The sequence below is a fragment of the Pseudophryne corroboree genome, chromosome 2 (genome assembly GCF_028390025.1).
Source record: "Pseudophryne corroboree isolate aPseCor3 chromosome 2, aPseCor3.hap2, whole genome shotgun sequence".
Taxonomy (NCBI): domain Eukaryota; kingdom Metazoa; phylum Chordata; class Amphibia; order Anura; family Myobatrachidae; genus Pseudophryne; species Pseudophryne corroboree.
In genome coordinates, this window is record NC_086445.1 from 861,530,771 (window position 1) to 861,539,943 (window position 9,173).

At 49.9% G+C, this 9,173-nt stretch overlaps 1 long non-coding RNA gene across 1 annotated transcript; it reads left to right on the forward strand.

The window, feature by feature from the left end:
* The first annotated feature begins 405 nt into the window (after positions 1–405).
* On the forward strand, positions 406–8,394 carry LOC135051321 (uncharacterized). Its single transcript, XR_010242184.1, has 2 exons — positions 406–554; positions 8,255–8,394. It is a non-coding gene; the product is annotated as an uncharacterized LOC135051321 (long non-coding RNA).
* Positions 8,395–9,173: the final 779 nt, after the last annotated feature.

Genomic DNA, 9,173 nt, shown 5'->3' on the forward strand with positions numbered 1-9,173 from the left:
CACATTAATGGGCGGGCTGGCTGGCGAACGGGCGTGCGGGAGAAGGAGCAGGAGGAAAATGCCGGCAGGCGAGTGCTGTAAACACCCAAAAGAGCACTGCACAGCCCTGGCAATTAGCATTACAAAGCCCTGGCAACTGACATTACACTGTGTAATGTCAGTTTCCAGGGCTGTGTAATGCTAGTTGCCAGGGCTGTGTAATGCCAGTTGCCAGGGCTGTGTAATGCTAGTTGCCAGGGCTGTGTAATGCTAGTTGCCAGGGCTGTGTAATGCTAGTTGCCAGGGCTGTGTAATGTCAGTTGCCAGGGCTGTGTAATGCTAGTTGCCAGGGCTGTGTAATGTCAGTTGCCAGGGCTGTGTCATTTACACAGCCCTGGCAACTGGCATTACACAGCCCTGGCAACTGGCATTACACAGCCCTGGCATTGATCATAACACCCGTCCCAGAGCATGAAACCCCTGGAAACCAGCATGGATCCCAGAGCATGTAACCCCTGGCAACCAGCATGACACCCAGCGCATGAAACCCTTGGCAACGAGGATGTAATTTAAAAGTAATTAGAAGCTTTACTGTAGAGCATAATGTATCAAGGGCATTGCAGTGTGTGGCATTATTTATATGGTGAAGGGGCATTATTGTGTGGGGCTTAATATGGTTGATTTTTTTTCCCCTGTGGTGGCCGTGATCTGTTGTTGCAGGGTCAAACACTGGGGTGTAAGGTAGTCTTTTCAGGTGAGACCACACCCATTTTAAGAGAAGCCACACCCATTGTATCAAGGCCACGCCCCCTCGCTGGGAGCACATGCAAATCTGTATTTTTCCTATCTATGGGGGGGGGGGGGGGGGGGCATTTTTTATGTCAATGTTGGGGGGCACATTTTTTAATCTCGCACTGGGAGCTAAATTGAATAGAAACAGCCCTGCATGTAAGCAGCAGTGATAGCACCTTTGTCCACATCTGAATGAGGCCCATAACATTCCAATGTCAATATCACCGACTTCTTTATGCAGTAGCCACACAAATTATACAATGCTTTTTATCTGGGTAATCGCCAGTCATCCCATATAAATAAACTAGGTGATTCATCGTGCCCTACGGGCGCTCTTCCCATTGTCGTAAGGGGCTACGCCCCTTTAACCCTTGCACACCCTTATGGTGTGCAATATTTTTATTATATGGAGTATTACCTCCAATCATAATTGTGTGAGTGGTTAAATATTGCACGGACAAAGGGCGTGCAATGGTTGAGGGGTCGAAGCCCCTTGCAACGGCGTAAACAGTACACGCAGGGACTGATGAATCACTTAGTAGGTGCGGTGGTAGGGGGAGTGGCGGGTGCGGGGGAGAGGCGGATGGGGTCCGGGGGTGCCACGGGAGGGGCGGTTGTGGGGGTTGCCATGGGTGTGGGAGGGGCTGGTGTGGTGGTGCCACGGGTGGGGGAGGGTGCGTGAGTGCTGCGGGTGGGGATCCGGAGCCACCGCAGGTGGGGGAGGAGCAGTTGCGGGGGTGCCGCGGGTGGGGGAGGAGTGGGTGTGGTGGTGCGGCAGGTGGGGGAGGTGCAGGTGCAGGGGTGCTGCAGGTGAAAGGGGGTCCAGAGCCAACACGGGTGGGGAAGGAGCGGTTGCGGGGGTGCCGTGGGTGGGGTGGGTGTGGTGGTGCGGTGGGTGGGGGAGGTGCAGGTGGGGGGTGCTGCGGGTGGGGGTGGGGGTCTGGAGCCACAGCGGGTGCTAAAGGGTGTGTGTGGGAGTGCCACGGATGGGGCCCGGAGGTACTGCGAGTGGGGGAGGGGTGGGTAATGCTTCTCCTCCTGGAAGCAGCTAAGCTGCTGTCCTCCCTTTGGCAGTGGCTCTCCCGGAGACTCGCACAGCAGCCAAGCAGCCAGTCACTATTGTTAGCGCCGGTGTCCCAACGCGCCGCATTACAGGGAAGAAGATGCACTCAATAAACTACAGCTGTCAGCTGCCCTAAGGGCCGAAATGCTTCGGTGCTAAGGGCTGCTGGGAGCTGTAGTTTATTTAGTGCGTTTACTTCCCTGTAATGCGGCGCGTTGGGACACCGTCTCTAACAATAGTGACTGGCTGGCAGAACTGACTGACTCGCTGAATCAATGTAAAAGGTGAGAGAGCTGTGCAGTGTCAGTGACACTGCACACCCACTGCACTGCACAGCACTGTCACCTTTTACATTGATTCAGCATTCACACATTACCCTCCGCAATATCACCCATACTATCCGTTACATTAGCCATCTCGGGGCTTCCAGGCTAGCAGGCCAGGTGCTGTGTTGCGGAGTCAGGGCCTCTGGGGATCTAGGTGCGGCTGTGGCGGGGAGGCACTTCTGTGACATCACGCACAGAGGAGGCTCCGGGGCTCAGAGAGTATGTGGCGCAGGGAGGTCTATGAAAACCCTCCGCTGCGCCGCTTTCATACACATGTATGCCGGTGGCCGCAGCAGCTTTTGTTCCACCTGCGCCGCGGCTAGGGAGTGGGTATTGTTGATGCCGGAGAGGACAGGTGGACTGGCAGCAGGACATAGGACGCTGCAGTAGAAGGATTTTTGTTTTCCCTATCTACAGCACAGAGACTTGCTGCAGATGCAGTGGCATACCCTCCAGCTGTACCTTTTTGGCAGGTACAGTACCTTTTTTTTATGGTCTGTACCAATTTTTTGCTCTCCAAACTTCCATTGAAAGTATAGAAAAAGGGGCGTGGCCATGTCACTTTACCCGGGATCACGCCCCCTTTTCAAATTTGTAGCGATTTTTATGTGTAAATTGTTGGAGGGTATGTTGCTGCCATAGGCGTGCGCAGCTAATTTTATTAGGGGGTGCACCGCGGGAGGGTTGTGTCTAGCACGTGTATAGCACTATTTTACATATTCTCAGTAAAATCACAAGGCTTAATGTCATTTCTCCCTTGTTCCTAATAATAAAGTAGAGATAATACACCGCCGAGAAATAAGATGAAACATAATGCTGCGGCCACCGGTCGGTACAGTCTGCTATGGCATAACCATGAGTCCTAGCTGCCGCTGCACCCTATTGCTGCTTACACTTCCCCAACCTATCCCTGACCCAGTGGCGGAACTAGAGAGTCTCCTAGGTGCATATGCATCCCCCCCACCACCTCCCACCTCAACCAACACATCCCACACTTTCACTCCCCAGCATCTACACCTGGATTTTGAGTGGGCCACTCTGAAAAGTACTGGAGAGTTAGGGGGCCGAACATTTGAGTTTTAATATAACACAAGTTTATAATTTACACATGTGCCATCAGAGACACATTTACCTCTTTCTATGCCATCAGATCCCTCCTACACAGGACACCAGCATTTTTTACACATGTCCCCATGCTCACCAGCTACTGACAGTAGTGCCTCTTTCTTCACATAACCCCACACAGTACGAGCTGAAATTCCCATTACCCCACACAGTACGAGCCGAAATTCACATTACGCCACACAGTACGAGCTGAAATTCACATTACCCCACACGGTCTGAGCCAAAATTCACATTACCCCACACAGTATGAGCCGAAATTCACATTACGCCACACAGTATGAGCCGAAATTCACATTAACCCACCCACTATGAGCCAAAATTCACATTACGCTATATGGTATGAGCCAAATTCACAATACGAAACATGGTATGAGCCAAATTCACAATATAACACATAGTATGTCCCCAGTAGTGTCAGATACATATAATAGCCCCACTCAGAAAACTACTGAATGCTTATATATATTTATATATCCCTTCTTTTCTCTTTCTGAGTGCAACTGCAGATTTTTTTTCAGCCCTAATGGGGGGGGGGGGGTTGTTGAGGGGGCGGAGTCTGTTGAGCGGGGCAAGATGCCTCCTTACAGGGCCTGATTTTGAGTTGGAGGCAGTTGGGGCCTTTCTTGTGTCTTTTGCTGCAGTTGTGTCTGTGACTTTATGAAAATGCAACTACATAGCCCTTCCCTGGTATAATTCTGTGCTTCTCATACCCCTTTTCCACTAGCTCTTAGAAACACGGGTAAATGTGCAGGGGCGCGCATTTACCCATGTTTTTCCCTAGTGGAAAAGGGTCCCCCGGCAAATTCCTGGATCAATCCTACCCGGGTAGCTAGCCGGGTTGAACATGTGTTCAACCCGGCTAGCTGTCTAGTGTGAACGGGAGCCGCGTCGAGGTGACACGGTCCCCGTTCACAGTATATAGGGAGGGCGGCGCTGGGAGATCATGCGACCCGTGCTAAGTGGAAAAGGGGTATAAATGTGCAAAGACTGAGAAACCCACAGTCAGTGTCTACAGATGCTGCAATCATGCATTGTGCGTCATTAGACGCCACCATTGGTCGCACCAGTGACACTTGCAGCAGCCCTATGCTAGGTGCAGTTCATTCGAGTATAGTGCATACACACGGTGCGATATGCACTTAACTTTCCTTACGATAGGCTCCAGTGTGAGCAATTCAGTGTCTCTATACACAAACACTTTCATCAACATTCCCATGTCACTTCAATAATATGCTACATCTGCATCTGATAAGTAAGCCCCCTGTAACCATCAAACTATGTACTGTACACAGTATAATAATGGACATGTATACACACATTACACAAGATATATAGCAGAATGCAGAACACACACACATATATATATATATATATATACACACACATACATTAAGCAGGGTATAAAGGGCAGATATACATATATATATATATATATATATATATATACACACAGACACACACACCATGCAGGGTATATAGGACATACATATACACATTATACATGGTACGTATGGAGTATATATACATTATACAGGGTATATATTGCATATATTTTTATTTATACATATATTTATACATGCGCAGAAGCTCTGATTGCTACACCCGCAAGTTAAATTAATCGGCTCGGCGAGGAGGGGAGGCGTGGTCACCAAGAGGAACACCGACTGGTCACCGATTGCCGTCCCAATCCACCCCTGAAAATATCTGTACTGTACTCAATGCCACACTAGTCATGTAACAGGGCTGCATGCATGTCATAGTTACCAGTGTCCTGGGATAGTCCCAAAAATGTTTCTGTAGTCTTTGTCCTGACTAGGAAGCAGTTTGCTAGAGATGCATATCTGGATGGGTAGTAGGAGGCCTCCCCATTATATCTTATTTAATCCAGGATTATTAGGGACCCATCAGCCAGCCAGGTCACTTAGCGTAAGGCGGTCATGTGACGGGGTTGGCTATAGAATCCTGGTGGTCAGAATACCGATGCCGGGATCCCGGATGCCAGCAGCAGGGCGAGCACTAGAAAACCCCTTGCGGGCTCGCTGCGTTCGTTCGCCACAGGTTATATTCCCACTCTATGGGTGTCGTGGAAACCCACAAGTGGGAATAGCCCTGATGCAGCTGTTGGCATTCTTGGCGGTCGGGATTCCAGCATCGGTATTCTGACAGCCGAGACCCCGACCTGCCGGGATAGTAACTACATCCCATGTGACGTGTTGGTCACTGTAGCCCTGCATAGGCATTTAAACTCCAACTCCCAGAGGCCTATTCATCAATACATAATTATCATTAGTGATAATTATACTTTCAACTTGCTGCAAGTTCAAAGATCCCTGTTTAGAGGCATTTATCATGCCTCATTAACAATAGTATCACTTCTGAAAAGCTGTTGTGGGGCCAGCTTTTTTCGGAATTGTGATACTTTTCCTCATGGGTGCTAAGAAGAAGGAGGGATGGAATAGTAACTGGAGGTAGTGGGGACAGGCAGAGGATACTGTGGAGTGGAATTCCACCCGACTTCCCCACCCCCTGTATATCTGTAAGGAGATGCTGCAGTCGCGGGTCCCCCAGCACCAACACCACCTCCTGCCAGTGACCCCCGAAGCCATTACCTAGTGAGATGCTGCAGTCGCGTGATCCCTGCACTTAACACACCACCCCCTGCCGTGTCTGGCAGGTTTGTAAGGCTACCAGGGAGATCAGGGAGATGCTGCAGCTGTGGGACCTCCGCACAACCCCCCCCCCCCCCCCCCTTGCGCACCAGTGAGCCTCTGCCCTTTCCCAGGGAGATGCTGCAGTCTCACAGTCCCTTGCTCGGGGTCCCGTTCAGCTGCACTGTCCCTGCAGCCCCATCTCCCATCCCTCTGTGCAGACCCCCCTCTCAGTATTCATCGCAGCCCGTACTCATCGGCAGCGCTGCTTCTGCAGCCTCCTCCTCTCTCTGCAGACATGCTGCTCAGTGTCCCCCACAACGTCATCACCGCAGGGGGGGGTGCCTGTTGGCCGCACGGCTACCGAGGGAAGCATAGGGCCCAGCCGACCAGGGACTGCCCCGGGGTCCCGGCTACCCAGACAAGTAGAGAGCGCGGGCAGGCTTCACATCATGAGGCGGAGTACAGGAATCAGCAGCAGGCTCGGTGTCCCAGAGAGCGTGGGCGGGAGGAGGGAGAGGGTACAGGCGAGCGGCCGCGCATCACATCGGACTCGGAGCCGGAAGGAGGCTCCTAGTTCAGTGTGGCCACCAGTTATCACTGCTGCTGGCGTGGCGTGTGGGGGGTGCCGAACATTAGGGGGTGCCTGTGCGCACCAGGCACCCCCCGTGCGCACGCCTATGGTTGCTGCAGATGTAGTGGGGCTATTTTGGGGTGTGGACCTGGAGCTGCAGCTCCATCAGCCCCATTGTTAATCCTGCTCTGGGAACACACAGCAGCCAAAGGGCAGAGCCTCCCATTGGATGTAACCTGTGATGAAGGGCGTTTCTCGCCCAATCAGCTGTGGACTGGGTGTGATAGACCTGCTGCTAACCCAAGGAGAGCTCCTAGCCACGACCAGCGTTATACACACAGGCACAGAGTCACAGATTTGGGCTATTATATAGGAGATGGGAGCACTATGATTGGTCAGCGCTCAACTGATCCCACGCTCTTACTAATCAGAGTAGTCCCATTCATTGCTATGGAATGACTGTCTGCAACCCTTCATTCGCAATGGGACAAGTTCATGGACATTTACAAGGGTTTTGTTTATTATTATTATTCCATATCCCTGCATGCCTACAGTGGTGGTTGCAGCCCCAGCGCTGACTACCTAGGGCAGGGGGAGGCAGTAAGCACATATAAAAACATACATGTGAAGATGTATGTAATATATGTGCTGGCAGTATATCCGGGATCAACAGCGGCATATATGTTCTAGCAGTGTATCCGGGATCAGCAGCAGCTCTGTATACCACAGCTGTCGTGCAGAACCCTGGACTTGGCATTAGGCTTCACTCTCCTTAGTCCGCTTCCAGACTAGCCAATGAGATGTTTATACATGTTTTTAGTGCTCACCCTGCACTAGGTATGTGCCGCTGGTGAAGACGTCTTCCCACAACAAGATAATGATCCAAAACATACCTCCAGAGAATATCATAACTACTTTTGAGGGAAAAGAACAGATTCTAGGCTTCAAATCATGGACTGGTCAGCACAGTGTACAGTCTTAAACCCCATAGAGCTGGTTTGAAATAAACTGGACAGAAGTGTATAATGGTTCAGTGTATGCCCATACCTCACACACTGCACCCATTTCTGCTATACTTACCTCTCCAGAGTCCTGCATCGGCTGCACTGCAGTACCACTGGGAAAATGGTGTGGTGGCCATTTTCCTGACATTTTGTGCATGTTCAGTAGGGAAATTGTCAGGAAAATGTCTGTTGTACCATTTACCTGGAGACATTTGCCTCTTCTAGTAGACTGTAGCACAGAACTGGCGTTTACTAGCACTTACACACACACCACTGGCTAGAGAGGAGGGGTCCCTGATGGAGATTGCACATGGCTCCCCTCCTTAGTGCGACCCTGCCTACAAGTGCAACACATTTGTGGGAACGTCTGCAACAGTGTAGGGAAGAACATACTGAATACTATTTCATTTGCATTGTAGAAAGTACGCACAAATTGAGCTTTTTAATGTGTGAGAAACATACTAATTACTCAGGCCTGGGCTTGTTGGGGGAGACTGTGCTGGCCCAGAACAGGTAAGCTGCTATGGGGGACATTGTCCCTCTTTGCAGTGTTGCTGAGGCGGTGAAAATAGCAAAAATAATTGTACTTTTTTTTTAGTGGGCTTGGCCAGTCCTCCCCGAATTTCAAGGCATCCATTTTGTAGTACTGTTTACACTATACACTTTACACTTTACACTGTGGACACTATTGGTGGCCCTGGGCAAAATGTACTATCATCGTCCCTTGTCTTTTCTCTTTTTAGGTCTAAGTGGAATCCATTAACTGATTCTGGATTATACAGAGAAGCTGCCCCCCACCGAGAATTTAAAAAAAAAAAAATGTGTTCATGTATTGTTTTATATAGTGTGTGTTCACATTACATAAAAATAGTTTCTGAACTGGTGTTGGCGGAACATGGTGCAATAGTAGTGCATCCCACTGTAATACATTATTCTTATTTACCTAAGCAAAACAGAGGAGTCTCATTATCATCCTGATGTGTCTGTATTTTACAGTTTCCATGAATAGCTGCAGATGAGTCACAGATCCCGTCCCTAATTATTTTGTGATGTTAGGTAAAAGAATAAGATAAGCACTTGTACACCACAGTGTAGTATTAGCCTCCCCAGTTGCTTCCTGTCAATATGACCTCAAACACACGCCTGCATTATTTTTAACATTATGCTCCTGGGTACACCATTAGCCCATTGATGTAAATGACATCACTACATGGTAAGGTAAGCATAGTTGCCAATAGTAACCCACAGAGACAGTCTGCATGAACAGAATGAATATTGATTCACAAATGCCTGATAACAATTAGCACAGACCAGAGAACAAGTATGGATGTCATAGAGCGAATGATACAAGAAACAGGCCTTCTCTCTCACCTCACCTGGATGGAGTGTAAAGAAACTAAGGCCCTAATTCAGTATGAGTTGTAGTTTTGAGAAAATTCGCAAAATCAGAATTCCTACCACTAGCATGCGGCGGGGGGGGGGGGAGGGGGGCAGCACAGAGAAAGGCCACCCCACATGCCAGTCTTGCCCCCTCCCGCAAAAATGCAAGTGCTTTGCTAAACAGCGAAGCGCTCGCATGTTTAGGGTAGACCCTACCTGCACAGCCTAGCTGCGAAGGCACTCGCTGGGCCGCCATGTTTTGGGTTGCAGCAGTTGCATGTG